The following is a 22,382-nucleotide window of genomic DNA, read 5'->3' as shown; positions in this document are numbered from 1 at the left end:
CCTGCTTCGGTTACTTACCTACCATATATCACAGAATATAATACACCAGCCATAGTAGGATGAATCATTATTTTCCTTAACTGTAGAGAAGGAAAAAAATGACAATGAAAGTATGACATACTGTCAATTGTCAGAGATTTCCTAGATGTTGACATATTTTAAAAAAGATAAGCCTTCAGAGATTTGTTATTTGTTAAAATATGAAGAAAAAACGTGATCTTAGATTCTAAGACATACGGTGAATTTGTTTTCCACATTCAATTTCCATGGTCGGTGCCTGTGTGCTATCTGCACTTCAGTCAAGTAAGACGTTTGTATATCGCTTTCTAAAGGGTCGTAGGTAGTTTTATGACTCTTGTGCTTCTACAACTAGAACGTAAAGCTCTTAGCTTTTCAATCACCTCTTTGTTCTCCACACAAACACTCCCGCCCCGACACGCAGCGCCTTTCCACAATCTATGCAGATGCTTCCATTTAAGAGTAAACTTTAATTTGTTCTAATCTTAGAATTGCATAGATAGTATAAGACTGTCCACAGATTTAGTTACACTGGGGGCGGGGGAGACATTCTATTAAATAAACGCTTCTTTTTTTTTAAGACCCATCCTCGCAGAAACGTTAAAATAGGGTGGGGTAGGGAGCGAGGGCGGAGGCAGAGAGGGGATATACGTCTCAGGATACAGGAAATACGGAAAAAGCGAAACCCAGAGGAAGCCCTTTGCCTGGAAGGGACCCGCCGCCATCTCAGGTCTCTTGGCCTCGCCAGGGCCCACCGGAGAGAGCTGACACCCAGGTCCTATAATCCTTATGGGGGACCAACCTTGTACCTCCGGGAGATCCACGCTCCCACCTGGAAACACGCGGGAAACGAAGCCTCCAAAAAAGCGCTGCCTCCTAGCTCCACGTTGGGATTACCCTGAAGGAACCGCTAACGGAGGTAACACCACTCTCCCTTCTACACCTCCTCCAGCATCATCGGGCCTGAAGTCGCATCCACCTCCTCCAGAGAAGTAGTACAATATACTTCTTCCACTCTAAACCAGGTCAGATTCTTTCTCATTTGGGACAACCAGGCTCTCTCAAACTTAATTATGCATTTCCGCAGATCTCCTTCTCCCTTTCCCTATTCTTTTCACGATTTCAAAATTAAAAAAAAAATGTAGGCATTAAATAGCTCTTTCACAAAATATGTGGGGGTGAGCTTATGGATATTTAATAACGTTAAGTAATTATTTTTAAATATATATTTTCAGTAGACGTATCTGTTGATTTGCTTTAAAGTCAGTTGGGCCCAGGTGAGGGGTACAAATGTTAATGACTTGATAATTGTTAAAGCTGAGTGATATATACATGGGGATTCATTAAACTATTCTTGCTACTTTTGTGTATATTTGAAGCTTTTCCGTTCAAAAAATGCCTGATTCAAGATCAATAACACCATTGTATTTAAGGCCTAATTCCTATAGCCATAGCTTTGTGCTAACAGAGTATTTTAAAGTGAACCTTTAGAGTTGTATTACAGGAGAATTTAATGATTTAAAAAATATAATATGGTAAATCAAACCCAAGTACCATAATATTTGCTTGCTCAAGGTATTCAGGAAGCTTGGGGGATGGACCTTGAGCCATCAAAGAGGAAGGGGTAACTTTGGGTGGGCCTTAAAGGATGAGTGACATCTGCCTTGTGGAGGGGGCGGGAATGCTTTACTGGCCTAGCTTTCCCAGAACAAAAGCCCCAAGCAGGTTTGTGCTAGGAAAAGCTTGTCTATAATTCTGAATGTATGAGAAAAACTAGGAGGTGAGATAGTGTTGCAGGGGTTGAATATTTATGGTAAGGAGTATGCAGTTTAATCCAGAAGCAGTGGAAACCATTGAAGATTTTCAAGGAAATGATATATTTTAGGAGTCCAGTTTTTACTATCAGGAAAACAATCAATTTAGATGAGCTTACAAAATGTAAAAACTAAGGTCTGACTCAAAACTCAGATTCTTGTACTCCAAATGAGACATGACATACTTTCTTCATTTATGCAATAAACCTTTAAGGAACTGTTGCAATGGACTAAGCATTATGCTGGGAACTGTAGTGGTTAGATAACTAAAGCACATAGGAATGTGAAGTGAAGCCATCCAGTTGTGTCCGACTCTTTGCGACCCCATGGACTGTAACCTACCAGTCTCCTCTGTCCAGGGGATTTTCCAGGCAAAAATACTGGAGTGAGTTGCCATTCCCTTCTTCAGGAGATCTCCCCGACCCAGGGGTTGAACCCGGGTCTCCCGCACTGTAGGCAGACGCTTTACCATCTGAGCCACCAGGGAAGTCACATAGGAGGGAAACAGAAATTGAATGAATAGGTCAATGATTGATGGGATTACAGTGGCAATTTAAGGAAGTTCTGGACTTGGGGCTTGGCGGCAGTGCATAGTAAAAGAATGAGCTCTATTGTGCTTGAAAGCTTCACTCTCAGTCATTCCTTACTGCCTGATTTCCCTCAACTTTACCTCTCTGTTCAAAGGGGTAGAGGTAAAGGGGAACCATAGGAATAGGAGTGCTTAAACAGAAAACAAAGGCGGTTGTATAGGGCAAAAAATGCAAGAAATATATAATTTCCTCCAGTGATTCAAATCATTGAAATTATAATAACAAACATTTACTGAACATCTTATATGCCAGACACTGTTCTACAAAACTTCCCAGCGCCTATGCTCTTAATTGCTGTGCAATAGATCCCTTCTAATTCTGTCTGTATAACTTTTTCAGGAATACATAACTGAAATAGCTGAAATGGGGGTATGGTAGAACATAAGAACTTGAGGAGGTCATGGAAAAGAGAGGAACAGTAAAAGAAGAAATTATTTAACCTTATTTTATTATTTTTCAGTCTATGAGGGATTGCAGTATGACTTCATTTCCTTGGTGTATTCATAAAATAGTTCACTCAGTGAAGACAATGAAGATTACTGACATTGCCACCCTGCTTTTTCTGATGTCCTGCACCAGGAAGTTGTGATTTTTAAGGTAATCGCTTTACTAAAAACTTATTAAAGAAGGAAGAGGAATAAGAGTTGATTATAACACATTAAAATAGTTAGCCAAACAAAGGGCTAGCACCAATGATAAATTGAAACCATTTTCTGCATTATATGAAACCATATATACCATATAATAATAATGCTATCTATAAGCTGTCTTGTTATATTCGCTCCTAATTACCTTATAGTTTCTGGTATCATGGTGAAATGTATCTTTTAAACCATATTTTCAGATTATAGTTGGTAAATGGGAATGTGATTGATATTGTAACATACTGATTTTATATGCTGTGAACTTTCTGATTTATATTTGTTCTAATATTTGTAGATTCTTTGTATTGTCTGTTAATTAAGTATATTGTAAATGATGGAAATTTCTTCCTTTCCAATATTTATTTTTTAATTAGTCTTACTGTGTTAGCTAGGATCTTTGGTATAACGAAATATAGTAGCAGTGATAGAGGATTCTTTTGCTCCTGAATTTACAAGGGAATTTTCATAAATGTTTCACCATTTTTAGTATTTTCTTTGTCAGGTTATGTAAGTTCCTTTATATTCTTCGTTTGCTAAGAGCTTTTATTATGGATGAGTATGGAGCTTCTCCAAATATTGATCACATGGAGTTTTTTCCTCCATTAACATGACACTGAGACTATGTGATAAATTACAGTATTCAGTTTTCTAATATATTTCTTGCTTCTGGTTTCATCAGGCCTTACCATTGAATATTGTCTCTTATTTTAATAATTTTTCCTTTTATTTTCTTTTTGTTTGCTCTTTTTCTAATTTATTTGGACCATTAGCTCAGTAATTTTAAATCTTCTTTCCTAAAATAATTTATAACCATAAGTTTTCTACTATGTACTACTTTAGAAGAATTTCATAGGTTTTTATATGGAGTATTTTTATTATTATTCAATTATTATTTTATAATTGCTCTTAAGATTTATTTTTTGACTCATGAGTTATTTGGGTATTTTAAATTTACAAACATGGATCTTTTTTTTAGAAATCATACTGTGAAATCATTAATCCAATTACAGTTAAACATTTTATTTTCTATTTTAAAATATTTAATGTTTTTTATTCTTGTAACAAAAAGCAAAATTATACACTGGCTCCTCATCTCAATAGATTTCAGCAATATAAAACTTTCATTAAATACATAAGAAAACTGTGCTTATGCTGTTCAATGATGGAGTTATTGCTGATATTTATACTTGTGGCTTTAAATCTTTTATTTTGATCTAATTCTACACCTAAAGAAAAATTGTGAGAATATTACAAAGAACTCCCATACACTCTTTATCCAGGTTCACCAATTACCATTTTGCCATGTTGGCTTTATAATTCTCTATTTCTGTTTCTCCCTCTCATTCCCCTTTTCTCTTTCCCTTTACTGTTGTCTACCTCTCCCGCCCCTTGGCCTGTCTTCTACCTCCTCCTCTTCCTGTCTCCTCTCTCTTTGAGCTGTTTAAGAGTAACTTGAAGACTCCAAGCGCTTTTACTTGTAAATACTTCAGTGTATATTTTCTCAGAATAATACCTTTTTCTTATATAACCTCAGTTGCTGCTGCTGCTGCTGCTAAGTCACTTCAGTCGTGTCCGACTCTGTGCGACCCCATAGATGGCAGCCCACCAGGCTCCCCCGTTCCTGGGATTGTCCAGGCAAGAATACTGGAGTGGGTTGCCATTTCCTCCTCCAATGCATGAAAGTGAAAAGAGAAAGTGAAGTCGCTCAGTTGTGTATGACTTGTAGCGACCCCATGGACTGCAGCCTATCAGGCTCCTCTGTCCATGGGATTTTCCAGGCAAGAGTACTGGAGTGGGGTGCTATTGCCTTCTCCCACATAACCTCAGTACCTGTTTCAAAATAGAAGTTGGACCTTCTTCCAATTTTTGTTTCATAAACCTTTATTGTCAAGATTATCCACTCATATTTATTGAAAAAGGGATGACTTTGGGAGAACATATATTTTAAATGGACAATGTAAGCTCTATTACAGTTATTTTTCTCCTAGCTTTATTGAAATATATTTGACATATAACAGTGTAAGTTTAAAGTGTACAGTACAGTGTGATGATTTGCTAAATGTATATATTACAAAATGATTACCCACAATAATATTAGGTAAGACATCAGTCATATAATTAATATTTTTTTGTGTGATGAGAACTTGTAAGATCTACTGTCCTAGCAACTTTTAAGTATACAATACAGAATTGTTAACTATACTCACTATACTATAGTATTAACTATACTATCACTGTAGTTATGTAACTATATATTGATAGTGTAACTATAGTGTTATAGTATAATGTACATCATGCTGTAGATTAGCGCCTCAGAATTTATTCCTGTTACAACTGAAAGTTTATATCCTTTGACCACCTTTATACATTTCTCCTACCTTCCCTTCCCTGGAAACCACCAATTTACTTTCTGTTTCTATGAGTTCAGTTTTTTTTTTAGATTCCATGTATAAGTAAGAGCATTCAGTATTTATCTTTTTCTGTCTGACTTAACCTCACTTAGCCTGATATCCTCAAGGTTTATCCACTGTGTCATAAGTCCCTTCTTTTTATAGCTGAGTAGTTCCAGTGTAGTGTGTGTGTGTGTGTGTATCACATTTTCTTTGTCCATTAATCTGTCAGTGACACTTAGATTGTTTCCACATCTTGCTTATTGTAAAGAATGATGCAGTAAAATTGGGATTGCAAGTATCTTGTGATTGTGATTTCATTTCCTCAGAAGTGGAATTGCTGGATTATATGGTAGTTCTATTTTTAATTCTTTGAAGAACCTCCATACTGCTTTCCATAGTAGATATTTCACTTCACATTCCCATCAAGGAATATGCAAGGGTTCACTTCTCTCTATATCATCACAGGCATTTTTTATCTCCTGTCTTTGTTAATAGCCATTCTAAAAAGTGTGAGGTATCTCATTGTGGCTTTGATTTCCTTTTCCTTGATGATTAATGATGTTTAGTACCTTTTCATGTACCTGTTGGCAATCTGTATGTCTTTGGGAAAATGTCTATTTAGGTCTTTTGCACCTTTTTGAATTAGATTATTTGTTTTTCTGATATTGAGTTGTATGAGTCCCTTATATATTTTGGATATTAATTTTTTATCAGATATGTGTTTTAAAATTTTTTTCCCCATTCTACATATTGTTTTTTCATATTGATCATTTCTTTTGCTGTGCAGAAGCTTTTTTGTTTGATGTAGTCCCATTTGTTTATTTTTTCTTTTGTTGCTTATGTTTTGGGTGTAATATCCATAAAAACATTGCAAAGACAAATGTCAAGAAGCTTTTTCCCTGTTTGCTTCTAGGAATTTTAAGTCTTTAATCTATTTTGAATTAATCTTTGCCAGTGGTGTAAGATTGGGCTCCAGTGTTATTCTTTTTCATGTGCATATTCAGTTTTCTCAGCATTATTTATGAAATAGACTATCTTTTCTCCATTAAGTACTCTTGAATCCCTTGTCAAACATTAGTTGACTGTATATGCAATGTTTTATTCTGGGCTCTCAATTCTGTTCCAAGGTCTATGTGTCTGTTTTTACGTCAGCACCATGCTCTTTTGATTAGTATAGCTTTGTAGTATATCATAAATTAGTGTTCCAATATTATTATCTAGACCATATTGCACTTTGACCAGTTTGTTCCAATAATGTGTTTTATAGCTATTTTGGGCTTCCCTGGTGGCTCAGACGGTAAAGCGTCTGCCTGCAATGCGGGAGACTCGGGTTCGATTCCTGGATTGGAAAGATCCCCTGGAGAAGGAAATAGCAATTCATTCCAGCAATCTTGCCTGAAAAGTCCCATGGATGGAGGAGCCTGATAGGCTACAATACATGGGGTCGCAAAGAGTCGGACACGACTGAGTGATTCCACTTTCCACTTTATAGCTATTTTATTTTCTTGATCAAAGTTTCAATTGAGGATGATGTGCTGCATTTAGTTTCCATGTTTCTTCAGTTTTCTTTAACCTGGAACAGTTCAACCTTTCTTTGTCTCTGATGACAATGACAGTTTAAAGATTTCTGGACAATTGTAGACAGTTGTTTTATAGGTTGTTCCTAAACTTAAATCTGTGTGCCCATTCCTCATTATTGTATTTAGATTATGGAATTTGGCAGGAATGTCAGAGAAGTAATGTATTATTCTCAGGGCAGCATATCAGTGGCACATAATGCTGATTTGACCCCTTAGAAGAAATGTTAACCTTGATTACTTGGTTAAGATGATGTTTACTAGATTAATCCACTCTTAAGTTTCCATTTTCTGCTTTATAGTTAATACATTTACTTGGGGTACTTTGAAACTGTGTAGGTATCCTATTTCTCCTCAAACTAAAATCCGCTGGCTTTAATATCCATTGATAATTCTTGACTGAATCAGTTATTACCCTGTTGCTGCTGCTGCTAAGTCACTTCAGTCGTGTCCGACTCTGTGCGACCCCATAGACGACAGCCCACCTGGCTCCTCTGTCCCTGGGATTCTCCAGGCAAGAATACTGGAGTGGGTTGCCATTTCCTCCTCCAATGCATGAAAGTGAAAAGTGAAAGTGAAGTCGCTCAGTCGTGTCCAACTCTTTGTGACCCAATGGACTGCAGCCTACCAGGGTCCTCCGCCCATGGGATTTTCCAAGCAAGAGTATTGGAATGGGTTGCCATTGCCTTCTCTGAGTTATTACCCTAATGGCTGAAAAATGGTCATTTTCTTTCTTTCTGGCTGCACTGGGTCTTTGTTGCTTTTTCATGAACTTTCTGTAGTTGCCGTGAGCGGGGGCTACTCTTCATTGCAGCGCCTGGGCTTCTCACTGCCATGGCTTCTCTTGTTGCAGAGCACAGGCTCTAGGCTCACGGGCTTCAGTAGTTGTGGCACACAGGCTCAGTAGTTGTAGCTCTTGGGCCCTAGAGCTCATGGGCTCAGTAGTTGAAGCTTGTGGGCTTTAGAGCGTGGGCTCAGTGGTTGTGGTGCACGGGCTTAGTTGCTTTGCAGCATGTGGAATCTTCCTGGGCTAGGGATCTAACCTGTGTCCCTTGCATTGGCAGGTGGATTCTTACCCACTGGGGCATCGGGGAGATCCTGAAATGATCATTTTCAAATGTCATCTTTTCACTACATTTATTACTTTGTATTCTGCTTCAAGGAAGAGGTTTTTTCCTCCTCCTTTTATTTATTTATTTGTTTATATTGGTTTGGACACATAGATTTTTATTTTATTTCATGAGTATGCTATTGCTATCATTATTTATTTTAATGCTCAAATTGTCCCAGTGGCAACCTATTCAAGCTGGATTCTCTGTCCATTTGACATATTCCCATGATTTTTTTGATACATACTTGACTTCAGCCTTTTCCTTACTTTTTTAACTTTTATGCTTGTTTTGTATTCCCTGCTTCATTGCCAATTTCTCTATGGATCTCTGGTACTTTTTGTGGGAGATGGTATTTGGAAACCAAGATGTGGGTACATGGATATATTTTGAAAAAAACTTTAAACATTTTAAAGATTACTTTCCAGTTACAGTTATTACAAAATATTGGCCTATATTTGCCATGTTGTATGATACATCCTTGAGCCAATCTTATACCCAATAATTTGTACTTCCCCCTTCTCCCTATTGGTAACCACTAGTTTGTTCTCTATATTTGTGAGTCTATTCTTTTTTTGTTACGTCTGTGTGCTAAGTCACTCAGTCACTCAGTTGTGTCTAGCTCTTTGCAAACCTATGGACTGTAGCCCACCAAGTTCCACTGTCCATGGGATTTTCCAGGCAAGAATACTGGAGAGGGTTGCCATGCCCTCCTCCAGAGGATCTTCTTGACCTAGGGACTGAACCTGCTTCTCCTGCATTGGCAGGTGGATTCTTTGCTACTAGTGTCACTTGAGAAGCCCCTTTTTTGTTATATTCACTATTTTTTTTTTTTTTATTCTACATATAAGCGATACCATACAGTATTTGTTTTTCTCTGTCTTACTTATTGCACTTAGCATAATACCCTCCATGTCCATTCGTGTTGCAGTAGATGGCAACATTTCATTCTTTTTTATGGCCGAGAAGTAGTCCATTGTGGGCTTCCCTGGTGGCTGAGTAAAGAATCTGCCTGCCAATGCAGGAGATATTGGTTTGATCCCTGGCTTGTGAAGATACCCTGAAGAAGGAAATGGCAACCCACTCCAGTATTCTTGCCTGGGAAATCCGGACAGAGAAGCCTGGTGGGCTACAGTCCATGGGGTCGCAAAAGAGTGGAACAGGACTTAGAGTCTAAACAACAGCAACAATAGTAGTTCTATTTTTAGTTTTTTGAGAAACTTTCAGACTGTTTTCCACAGTGTCTGTGCCAATTTCTGTTCCCACCAACAGTGTACAAGGGTCCCTTTTCTTCACATTTTCTCCAACATTTTTTATTTGTGTTTCTTTTTGATAATAGCCCTTCTGGCAGGTATGAGGTGATATCTTATTGTGTTTTGATTTCCATTTCCCTGATGGTTAGCAATGCTGAACATGTTTTCCTGTGCCTGTTGGCCATCTGCATTTCTTCTTTGGAAAAATGTCTGTCTTATTCTTCCCATTTTTTAATTGGGCTGTTTTTACGATGTTGAATTGTATAAGCTGTTTATATATGTTGGATATTAATCCCTTATTGGTCATATCATTTGCAAATATTTTCTCCTATTCAGTAGCTTGTCTTTTCATTTTATTGATGGTATCCTTGGCTGTTCAAAAACTTTTAAATTTGATTAGGTCCTATTTGTTCATTTTTGCTTTTGTTTCCTTTAAAAGACAGATTAAAAAAAAAATGTTGCACAATTTATGTCAGAGTGTTTTGCCTGAGTCTTTCTCTAGGAGTTTTGTAGTATCCAGTCTTATATTTAGGTCTTTAATCCATTTTGAGTTTATTTTTGTATATGGTATTAGAGGATGTTGTGATTTGATTCTTTTACATGTAGCTGTCCAGATTTCCCAGCACCATTTATTGAAGAGACTGTCTTTTCTCCACTGTGTATTCTTGCCTCCTTTGTCATTGATTAATGACTGTGACTGTGTGGGTTTGTTTTGGGGTTTTCTGTCTTGTTCCATTGATCTATACATATGTTTTTGTGTTACACATAGTTTTGATTACTGTAGCTTTGTAATATAATCTGAAGTCAGGGAGCATGTTCTTCTCTGTTCTTCTTTCTCAAGATCATTTTGGCTATTTGGGACCTTTTGTGTTTCCATACAGATTTTAAGATTTTTTTGTTCTAGTTTTGTGGAAAATGCCATTGATATTTTGATAGGGAAATGCATTGAATCTGTAGGCTACCTTGGGTAGTATAATCATTTTAATAATACTTATTTTTTCAATCCAAGAGCATAGTATATCTTTCCATCTATTTGTCTTCAGTTTCATCAGTGTCATAGTTTTCAGAGTACAGGTCTTTCACCTCCATAGGTGGGTTTATTCTAGGTAGATGCAATAGTGAATGTGATTGTTTCCTTAATTTCTGATAGTTCATTATTAGTGTATAGAAATGCAACAGATTTCTATATATTTATTTTGTATCCTGCAACTTTACTGACAATTCATGAGCTCTAGTAGTTTACTGGTGGCATCTTCAGGATTTTCTACATGTAGTATCATGTTATCTGCAAACAGGGATAGCTTTATTTCTTCCTTTAGAGCACATGGATATTTTTTAGCTTAGCATTTTGTTACTCTTTTCCATTTAATTGCACTTAATACAGACAACATGGTTTACACGATACTGATTATTTAGTATATGTTGAGATATGCTTCATGTTTTAAAGAGCAAGATCAATTTGTGATGCATGTGTGCTTGAAAATATTTTGTATATTCTAATTGTTTCATATAGTCTTCTGGAAATGTCTGTTAAACTTATTGATTGTATTGTGTGTCTTCTATATCACTATTAATTCTGTTTACTACATCTATCAATTATGGAAACCAATTTAAAATCTTCCACTGTAGTTGTATAAATTCTTGTAGTTTGTATATATTCAAGGATTTATTATTATGTGCATACAAATCTAAAATAGATATACCTTTTTATCATTTTTAGTGACTCACTTGAATTTAAAGTCTATTTTGTCTGATAGACTGCTTTTTGGGTGATATTTCTTTTTTCCATTCTTTTACTTAATTCTTTTTTTTTCCCTTTCTTTTATTTTTCAGCAAATGTTCTGCCAAAAAATTGAATACACTGGTTTATTTCTGAATTTACCGTCAGGATTTATAATTAGAATTAACGATAAGCTTTATAGCTTCAAACATTATTTTCTTCACAGTTTTTAAAAAATTTTATAAAATTCCAACTCTTCAGGAATGCCAAAAGACATCATTCATGTAGATACATCATTTGTTTTTCTACATATGTTTTTCTTTCTCTTTTTGTGTATATATATATTATGTATAATATATATATATACACACACATACATACACACACACACACACACACACACACACATATATATATATACACTTTTTTGCTAAACCATTTGGAAGTAACTTGCAGATATCATGACACTTAAGCCTTAAACACATCAAAGAGTATCTCTTAAGAACAAGGCATAACATTCAGAAAAATTCAACTTTGATACAATTATATAATATACCATTGATGTCAAATTTCCCCAACTGTCATAACAATGTCCTTTATATCTTTTTATTTGTTTTGATCCAGGATCCAGTCAAAAATCATGCACTGTATTTAGCTGTCACGCCCCTTTAGTCTTTTAAGATCTAGAATAGCACCTTCTCATTCTTTTCTTTCTGGAGAAGGAAATGGCAACCCACTCCAGTATTCTTGCCTGGACAAGCCCATGGACAGAGGAGCTTGGTGGGCTACAGTCCATGGGGTTTCAAAGAGTCAGACACAACTGAACAACTAAGACAGACAATTTTATTTCTTTATATTTTTCATACCATTGGCAGTTTTGACAAGTCCAGGCAGTTGTCCTGCATTCATCCCACAATCTGAACGTGTCTGCTTTACCAAGATTAATTTGAACATTTTTAGTAAGAAGACTACATAGGTGATGCTGTGTCCTTGCTATTGCATCACATCAGGAGACACAAAATGCCATTTGGTCCCATTCATTATTGATGATGCTAAGTTAGTTGATTTTGTTCAAACCACACACCCTACTTTCCTTAAGCAACTATAAACTATCTTCTACACCAGTATTCTATAGATTAGTAAACATAAATACCAATGATTTCTAAAAACATGTGCTTTCTCAAAGAGAATATCTCAGGGTGGCATCAAACTCTGTTTAGTAATTGATACCTCAGTATCTTATTTTATTTGGGAATGACCTAGCTATTCAATAAACTGTCATCGCTTAATTTAGAACAACTCTAAATATCAAATAAATTTTCAAATACCTAGAGATTATATTTGAAAAAAAATTTGATTGGAGTACAGTTGATTTAAAATATTGTATTAGTTATTGGAGTTGGTGATGGACATGGTGGCCTGGCGTGCTGCAATTCATGGGGTCGCAAAGAGTCGGACATGACTGAGCGACTGAACTGAACTGAACTGATTAGTTTATGTATACGAAGGTGAATGAGTTACACATACACATATATCCTCTCTTTTATAGATTTTTTCCATCTAGATCATTACAGAGTACCCTGTGCTATACAGTACATGTTTGCTGGTTATTTGTTTTATATATGGAGAAGGCAATGACACCCCACTCCAGTACTCTTGCCTGGAAAATCCCATGGACGGAGAAGCCTGGTAGACTGCAGTCCATGGGGTCACTAAGAGTCAGACACGACTGAGCGACTTCCCTTTTACTTTTCACTTTCATGCATTGGAGAAGGAAATGGCAATCCACTCCAGTGTTCTTGCCTGGAGAATCCCAGGGATGGGGGAGCCTGGTGGGCTGCCGTCTATGGGGTTGCACAGAGTCGGACACGACTGAAGTGACTTAGTAGTAGTAGTAGTGTAGTATATCAAATGATTAATAAAGCACAGATATTAATAGAGTTTCCTGAAGAACCTGAAACACCAAGAAACATGAAGAAATCTAACAAATATTTTATCCCTGTTATGAGCCTAAAAAATAAAATTGTCCCAGTTTTAAATGGGTATGCATAAAAATTCTAAAATGGTGATGATTAGGGAATACCAGACCACCTTACTTGCCTCCTGAGAAACCTGTATGTGTGTATGTGTTGATCCCAATCTCCCAATTTAACCCTCCCCCCATAGATTACACAAATAAGCAATATCCTATGATATCTTTCTATGTCTGACTTACTCTAGGTTCATCCATGTTGCTACAGATTACATATTTACAAAACAGAAATAGAGTCTCATGTGTAGAAAACACACAGTTTGTTGTGATCCACATAGTCAAAGGCTTTAGCATAGTCAATAAAGAAGAAGCAGATGTTTTTCAGGAACTCTCTTGCTTTTTCCATGAGTGAGTATTATTCCATTGTACATATGTACCATATCTTCTTTATCCATTCCACTGTCAATGGACATTTAGGTTGCTTCCACATCTTGGCTATTGTAAATAGTGCTACAGTGAACACTGGATAGCATGTATCATTTTGAATTATGGTTTTCTCTAGATATATGCCTAGAAGTAGGATAACCGTATCATATGATAGTTCTGTTTTTAGTTTTGTAAGGAAATTTCATACTGATATCCATACTGGCAGTACCTATTTACATTCCCACCAACAGTGTAGGAGAGTTCCCTTTTTTCCACACCCTTGAAACCATGCACCTCAAACTGGGACTTGAACCCATGTCTTGGGACTTGAACCTGCCCAACAAATTCTTTTAAGGCAGCCGAATTGAGGAAAAGCATCAGATAAGATCAGCCTCTTACCTAACTACCCAGCACAGACCACACAGTCTCCTACAATGGAGCAACCTTGGTATCTGGATGAACTGAAGGTCAGGGTCTTTTTTTTCTCAGTGCAGAACAAATTCAGCAAGAGGCAAAGTGATAGGCATGAAGTAGGTTTATTAATACAGAAGGTTTGGGAGAGATGCAAGCTGACAGATGAGCATCCTCTGTCCTGAGGATTGTGTGGGCTGCAATTTTATAATCAAAGGAAAGTGGGGAAGAGAAAGACTGCCTTTGAGTAGACCTGAGAATAATATCACTAGCTTCTCTGTTGTAACAGGCAGAAGAGTGTCTGACCCTGTGAGATCAAACAGTTCACTAACTCAGTTGTGTCTGAGTCTGCAACTATATGGACTGCAGCACGCCATTCTTCCCTGTCCATCACCAAATCTCGGAGCTTGCTCAAACTCATGTCCATCAAGTCAATGATGCCATCCAACCATCTCATCCTCTGTCATCCCCTTCTCCTGCATTCAGTTTTTCACAACAGCAGAGTCTTTCCTAATGAGTTAGTTCTTCACATCAGGTGGCCAAAGTATTGGAGGTTCAGCTTTAGCATCAGTCCTTGCAATGAATATTCAGGACTGATTTCCTTTAGGACTGACTGGTTGGATCTCCTTGCAGTCGAAGGGACTCCCAAGACTCTTCTCCAAAATCAAAGCATCAGTTCTTCAGCACTTAGCTTTCTTTATGGTCCAAATCTCACATCCATACATGACTACTGGAAGAACCATAGCTTTGACCATACAGACCTTAGTTGGTAAAGTAATGTATCTGCTTTTTACTATGCTGCCTAGGTTTGTCATAGCTTTTCAACCAGGGAGCAAGCGTTAATTTCATGGATGCAGTCACCATCTGCAGTGATTTTGGAGCACAAGAAAATAAATTTTGTCACTGTTTTCATTGTTTACCCATCTATTTGCCATGAAGTAATGGCACTGGATGGCATTATCTTAGTTTTTTGAATGTTGAGTTTTATGACAGCTTTTTCACTCTCCTCTTTCACCTTCATCAAGAGGCTCTTAAGTTCCTCTTCACTTTCTGCCATAAGGGTAGTGTCATCTGCATATCTGAGGTAATTGCTATTTCTCCTGGTAATCTTGATTCCAGCTTGTGCTTCATCCAGTTTAGCATTTCTTATGATGTACTCTGCATATAAATTAAATCAGCAAGGTGACAATAATTCATAGCCTTGACATATTCCTTTCTCAATTTGGAACCAGTCTGTTGTTCCATATCCAGTTCTAACTGTTGCTTCTTGACCCACATACAGGTTTCTCAGGAGGCAAGTAAGGTGGTCTGGTATTTCCATCTTTTGAAGAATTTTCCACAGTTTGTTGTGATCCACATAGTCAAAGGCTTTAGCATAGTCAATAAAGAAGAAGTAGATGTTTTTCAGAAACTCTGTTGTTTTTTCAATGATCCAGTGGGTGTTGGCAATTTGATCTCTGGTTTCTCTGCATTTTCCAAATCCAGCTTGAACATCTAGAAGTTCTTGGTTCACATACTGTTAAAGGCTAACTTGGGGAATTTTGAGCACTACTTTACTAGCATGCATGGTGAGTGTGATTGTGCAGTAGTTTGAACATTCTTTGGCATTGCCTTTCTTTGGGATTTGAATGAAAGCTGACCTTTTCCACTCCTGTGGCCACTGCTGAGTTTTTAAAATTTCCTAGTATGTTGAGTGCAGCACTTTAACAGCATCATCTTTTAGGATTTGAAATAGCTCAGCTGGAATTCCATCACCTCCACTAGCTTTGTTCATAGAGATGCTTCCTGAGGCCCACTTGACTTCACAATCCAGGATGTCTGGCTCTAGGTGAGTGATCATGCCATTGGGGTTATCTGGGTCATGATGATCTATTTAGCATACTTCTGTGTATTCTTGCCACCTCTTCTTAATATCTTCTGCTTCTGTTAGGTCCATATCATTTCTGTTCCTTATTGTGCCCATCTTTGCATGAAATGTTCCCTTGGTATCTCTAATTTTCCTGAAGAGAACTCTTGTCTTTCCCATTCTATTCTTTTCCTCTATTTCTTTGCATTGATAACTTAGGAAGACTTTCTTATCTCTTCTTGCTATTCTTTGCAACTCTGCATTCAGATGGGTATATCAAGCTAGGATTATCTTAATGCTGATTCAAATCAGAAGAAGGAGGTCGACATTTTTCCGTCACCTAATGGACTGGGGCATATTTCATAATTTTATTTATGGTTTTATAGATAACAAAGCCTGCTTCATTCCATGACATTCCAATAGCTTTCCTAATCCATCATTAACTTACAGTGGTCTTCCAAAGTTTCCTAGGTTTCCCTCTCTATCTATAATCCCCTACTGGGACCTGTATAACTATCTGGTTCTTGTTACTGAGTCCACACTCATTGTGCTCACTGCACAACAGGCCAGTGAATCCTAGAGACGAGGTGTTGAGGCCAGGATTATGACTTTATTTGGAAAGCCAGCTGACCAAGAAGATGGCAGACTTATGTCTCAAATTAAGCATCTTTTCGGGGTCTGGATGCCAGGTTCATTTATAGAGTCAGAAAGAAAAAGAGAGAAAAGCAATGAGGAACTAAAATCAAAAGGCAGAATAGAGAAGGAGAGGCAGTGAGAAGTGAAGTAAAAAGGGTCTTCAGTCTTGCAAAACATCTCCAAGTGTAGCCTCTGGGAAGAATGTGTTCAGTTCAGTTCACTTGCTCAGTTGTGTCCCACTCTTTGTGACCACATGGCCTGCAACATGCCAGGTTTTCCTGTCTATCACCAACTCCCAGAGCTTGCTCAGACTCCTGTCCATCAAATTGGTGATGCCATCCAACCATCTCATCCTCTGTTATCCCCTTCTCCTGCCTTCAGTCTTTCCCAGCATGAGGGTCTTTGTCAATGAGTCAGTTCTTCGTATCAGGTGGTCAAAGTATTGGAGTTCCAGCTTCAGTATCAGGATGTGTTAACGGTCAGCAGGGTCTGATTATCTCTCTATGAGCTGAACAAAGGCACATTAATTTACATTCAGGCAGTGGTACACTCAATATGCTAGCAAATTTTCAAAATTCACCATTGGCCACAGGACTTGAAAAGGTCAGTTTTAATTCCAATCCTAAAGAAAGACAATGCGAAAGAATGTTCATACTACCATACAATTGCTCTCATTTCATATGGTAGCAAGATGATGCTTAAAATCCTTCAAGCTATGCTTTGATAGTATGTGAACCAAGAAATTCCAGATGTACCAGCTGAATTCAGAAACAGCAGAGAAACTAGAGATCAAATTGCCACCATCCATGGGATTATAGAAAAAGCAAGGGAATTCCAGAAAAACATCTACTTCATTGACTATGCTAAAACCTTTGACTGTGTGGATCACAACAAACTGTGGAAAGTTCTTAAAGAAATGGAAATACCAGACCACCTTACCTGTCCCTTGAGAAACCTGTATGTGGATCCAGAAGCAGCAGTTAGAACAAGGTATGGAGGAGTGGACTGCTTCAAAATTGAGAAAGAAGTACATTGAGGCTATATATCATTACCCTGTTCATTTAACTTATATGTAGATGTTGTCATGTGAAATGCTGGGCTGGATTAATCACAAGCTGGAATCAAGTTTGCTGGGAGAAATATCAACATCAGATATGGAGATGATACCACTCTAATGGCAGAAAGTGAAGAGAAACTAAAGAGCCTCTTGAAGGTGAATGAGGAGAGTGAAAATGCTGGCTTGAAACTCAACATTCAAAAAAACAAAGTTCATGGCATCTGATCCCATGACTTCATGGCAAATAGATGGGGAAAAAGTGCACACAGTGAGATTTTATTTTCTTGGGTTCTGAAACCATTGTGGACAGGGACTGCAGCCACAAAATTAAGACACTTAACTTCTTGGAAGAAAAGCTGTGACAAACCTAGACAGCATATTAAAAAGCAGAGACATTACTATGTCATCAAAGGTCCATATAGTCATAGCTATGCTTTTTCCAGTAATCATGTATGGATGTGAGAGTTGGACCATAAAGAAGGCTGTGTGCTGAAGAATTGATGTGTTCTAATTGGGGTTCTAAAGGAGACTCTTGAGAGTCCCTTGGACTGCAAGGAGATCAAACCAGTCAATCCTAAAGGAAATCAGTCCTGAATATTCATTGAAAGGACTGATGCTGAACAAGTTCCAGTACATTGGCCATCTGATGGGAAGAGCCAACTCATTGGAAAAGGCCTTGATGCTGGAAAAAATAAAGCACATGAGGAAAAAGGGGCCACAGAGAATGAGATGGTTGGATGGCATCAACCTCTCAGTGGACCTGAGTTTGAGCAAACTCTGGGAGATAGTGAAGGACAGGGAAGCCTGCCGTGCTGCAGTCCATAGGGTCACAAAGAGTCAAACATGAGTTAGCGACTGAACAACAACAGTTATGTATGATCATAATAACAAAAGCAAGTCAAAGAAATATTTCCATTATGGAGTCAGAATTGGATTCTTTGCAACAATTCTGCACTTTAAAAGCTCATTCCACAATCTTGTGGAAAAAAGGGGTGATGACCATTTTGCTTCATCAGATGGATCTTTCTGGGAGTGTCTGCCATTACTGCCAATGTTTCACATGTTAAGATTTGTCTTCCTTTTGTTCCTCTTTGGTAAATGTCTACTTTACATTTGTAGACTTTAGGAATACTGATCTTCAAATCCAGGAGGCAGCATTTCAAATTAAAGGTATGTAGTACTTCTCTAAATATAGGAAGATGCACGAGTCAGGGATCATTAAAATTATTTCCTTTATATGTACCTCAGCTATCTGGGGGCTTCCTTGGTGGCTCAATCTGTAAGGAATCTGCCTGCAATGCAGGAGACCTGGGTTCGATCCCTGGGTTTGGGAGATCCCCTGGAGAAGGGAATGGATACCCACTCTAGTATTCTTGACTGGAGAATTCCACAGACAGAGGAGCCTAGCAGGCTGCAGTCCATGGGGTCACAGAGTTGGACAAGACTGAAGGACTAAGGACAGCACAGCACAACTGCCTGGGGGTCTGTAATCCTGTATTCTCAGAGTTTCCTCAGGGTTCACCATAGGAAGCGGCAGCAGTGTGATGACTGCTAGATGGCAGGTATTCTCCTTCCTCGGGTTTCACTGGCTCATGTGGAAGGGCTGCAATTGCCGATTCAATTCCTCAGGTCTTCCCTTCTTGGTCATGAATTTGACCAATGTTTGGAAGACATTTCATGATCAACTTTTGTCCCACAGTACTGGGAGACTTATCCTAGTTCAGGCAAAATTCTTGATATGCCCCTCCAGGTGTTACATTTTGGACTATGCCCCATCAATAATTAAAAATTGGATTCTGTCTAACTGTAATCCAGGAGACATTTTCCCTTGTTGCTTCTTTCCATACCTAGAATCACACTATTACAGTCATTTTATTTTATATATGTGATTTTCTCAAAATATTTAGCCACACAAATATTTTTGGAGGTCTGATTATACATTGGTTACTACAAGAGACAACAGTCTTATAAATTAGAGAGGACATAAGTAGTGCAGCTAGTAACATTGACAATGACATAGTGCAGCACAAAGCACTATTTGAAAACAAAAAAAATTAAACAATGATTTGTATAACTAGTTGTAATCCAGTTGTAGTAATTGAGTGACCAAAGGAGCTATAACTGATTTAATGACCTATTTGCAGTTCCATTGTACTGGCCATGTACATTTATGCTTGCCTTAATCTTTTGAGACAAGCATATGTTACTGGCAGGATCAACCAGGTAGAGAGAAAAAGAATAAATGTTCCAATTCTGCTCACAAAAGGCATAATCTACCAAATTACTACAAGTCATAATTAAATGAAGAAGAACATTTTTCTTACACCTAGAAAACACAAACCAATAGTCCTTTTAGATAGAAACCATAAAAATTACAACCATATTTACCCATTTACTCATTCCTGTGTAACTTTTTGTTAAGGGCTTTATGAAGTCATCAGGTGTTCTAGTAGAATTCTTCAATTTTCAGTTCAGCATTGTGTGTGGAAAGTTAGAAACTTATATTTCTCCAAAAGTCCTTTTTAATAAATTTTTAAGAGGAGGCATTTTTGCAATGGCATTAGAGTGAAACCATAACTGTCATCAAAAAGACTTAAGAAAGCACATTTAAATCTAATTACAATGCAATTGATAAAGCAACCCAGTTGCTGCTGTGACATATGACAGTTTCAGAAAATAACTAGAATTATGACTGATAATATTCCACCTGGACATATCAGACTCTTTGGAACTCTATATAATCTCTAGAATATTTGTACCATTTACCATACAATGCAACTTAAAATTTATTACTCACTTGACAATACTCTATTAACATACCAGGTGAACCTAATTAGTTTAATATCTCCCTTTGGGGTGCCTCAGGGGCTCTTTGAAGCACCCCAAAGTAAGCTAGAGGTCAAAGGAACTTTATTATATAATTTAATTTGTGAAGCCCTATCAAAGGAACACTAAAAATTTTTTAAAATACATCAGGACCATAGGTCACTGCGAAACTTAGCCAAAGTGACTATACAAAATTTCAAAGGCAAATACATTCTTTAAAAGGTAAACTTAAATATCAAATGCAGTTTAGCATGTTAAGAAAACTTGTCTGTTTTAACAGAGGAAAAAAGCCAAATTTACGTTTTGCACCTGCTTATTTTAAGTTTCATTTACTCAGTTAAACTTGTTTGAAACTTTGTCAGTCCTGATTGATCATGTACATAACCCTTTTTGGGGTCCATTTTCCATAAACCTCTCATTACTTTATTTATTTTAACAAATTTTACCTTTTAAGTTGTAGAATATCTGGAGAGATCCTAAAACATGAATTTCTAAAAGTTCACTTAAAGCTCATATCTCATTTGTATTTTCTTAAAATTTATCTAAAAAGCTGTTGTTTCATTTACACTTCTTTATCTAAGTGTTTGTTTACATTGAATTGGGTCACCACCCAGTTGTGGGTGCCTCACTTAGCTTCCTGATGTATTACAAAGAGCATGTACTGCGGCTCAAGGTCTAGTGGAAACGGACTAGTCTACCATGTTGGACCTGTTTGCTTATAATCAGCCTTGTAATGTCCTAGGGTTATGTCACTCTTTCAAAGGTTGTTCCCTGCCCTCTTCCCTCCTGTTTCATTTCCCCTTTCAGAGATTTTACTCCCATAGTCTTATGGGAAGCAGAGAGGGGATGGTCTTATCTTCTGTAACTGCTTCAAGTCTGAGTAGTGGCATGGACTGCTGGTCAGGGAATAAAAGTCTTTGGATACCTGATATAGGGGCCTCAGGGGCAGGACAGCTTCTTGCTTTAATCCATATGGATTGGAATTCTTGAATAGCCATCATTTTGATGTGGAACTATTTTAAGTGCTTCCATAGACTTCCTGTGAATTTCCTTGATAATAAAGCCCATTTTGTAACAGCATCAGAATACAGATGTATCTATAAATGACAAAAGACTTAAAAGTCATAGTTAAACATCTGGTTAATTGATAAAGTAAGTTGGATAACACTTATTCCTTAAGCAAAGTAACCAGAGATCTCAAAGGCAAATACAAAGCACTTAAAGGCAAAGAAACTCATATAATGTGTTATCAAAAATGGCTTACTCCCAACATGATTCATTTACTCAACCAAATTCAATCTAGTCTTAGGAAATCCTGATCATGCATAGCTCTTTTCAGTATTTTTTTTTTTTAGTTACTCACACCTTCTACTGAAAACACATATCTTGATATCCCTACAGTTTTTTTTCCCCCACATTGAGGTACTTTACTTGCTGACAAATTTTTGACAGATATAATACCTTATTTAGCTTATGTTAAGCCTAGGCACAATGAAAGTCTTATGCTTAATATTATAGTTAATTTGATGATGACTCAGGACATGTCTATATCATTAAAATTAGATCAACAAACTTAAACATTAATACCAGCTACCAATTTAATATTAAATATTTACCAGTTCACGTGAACCTGAAAGTCATTTTTGAATTTCTCTTATATTTAGAGTTGATTGGTTTGTCAGTATTTATTACTTTTATTTAAGCCAATTAAATAGAGCTCTTTTTACAAATCAACTGCAGCAATGTTATCCAAAAACAAAAATATATGTAATGCACATTGAGGCCTCAGTTCTTCAAGGTTTCTGTCCTGAATCAGGTACAGCAATGTAAAACCCAGTTTACAGAAGAGGTTGGATTAAAATTGGGTTTCTCACAGGTGGAACAAATCAAGCTCATTTGGCTAGATGGCTAAATATTAATATTTGTATAAAAAGGAATTTCTAATTACCTTGGACGAGACAACTTCTGAATTACTTTACCCTCTCTAAAGAAAGGCATTGCAAGAGAATGTTCAAATTACCATACAATTGCACTTATTTCATATGCTATCAAGATTATGCTCAAAGTCCTTCAAGCTTGGCTTCAGCAGT

The 22,382-nt window shown here is 37.2% G+C and overlaps 1 long non-coding RNA gene across 1 annotated transcript in view; it reads left to right on the top strand.

Moving 5' to 3' along the window:
• The first annotated feature begins 688 nt into the window (after positions 1 to 688).
• The window catches only part of NBDY, a 57,287-nt gene continuing 35,593 nt past the window's right edge, over positions 689 to 22,382 (top strand). The window contains exons 1-2 of the long non-coding RNA XR_328348.3: positions 689 to 1,043; positions 2,883 to 3,019. This is a non-coding gene — a long non-coding RNA (negative regulator of P-body association). The remainder of the gene's footprint in view (positions 1,044 to 2,882; positions 3,020 to 22,382) is intronic.

Source organism: Bubalus bubalis, chromosome X (genome assembly GCF_019923935.1).
Source record: "Bubalus bubalis isolate 160015118507 breed Murrah chromosome X, NDDB_SH_1, whole genome shotgun sequence".
Lineage (NCBI taxonomy): Eukaryota > Metazoa > Chordata > Mammalia > Artiodactyla > Bovidae > Bubalus > Bubalus bubalis.
The sequence above is the reverse complement of the archived record's forward strand: the minus strand, read 5'-3'. Positions and strand labels throughout refer to the sequence as shown.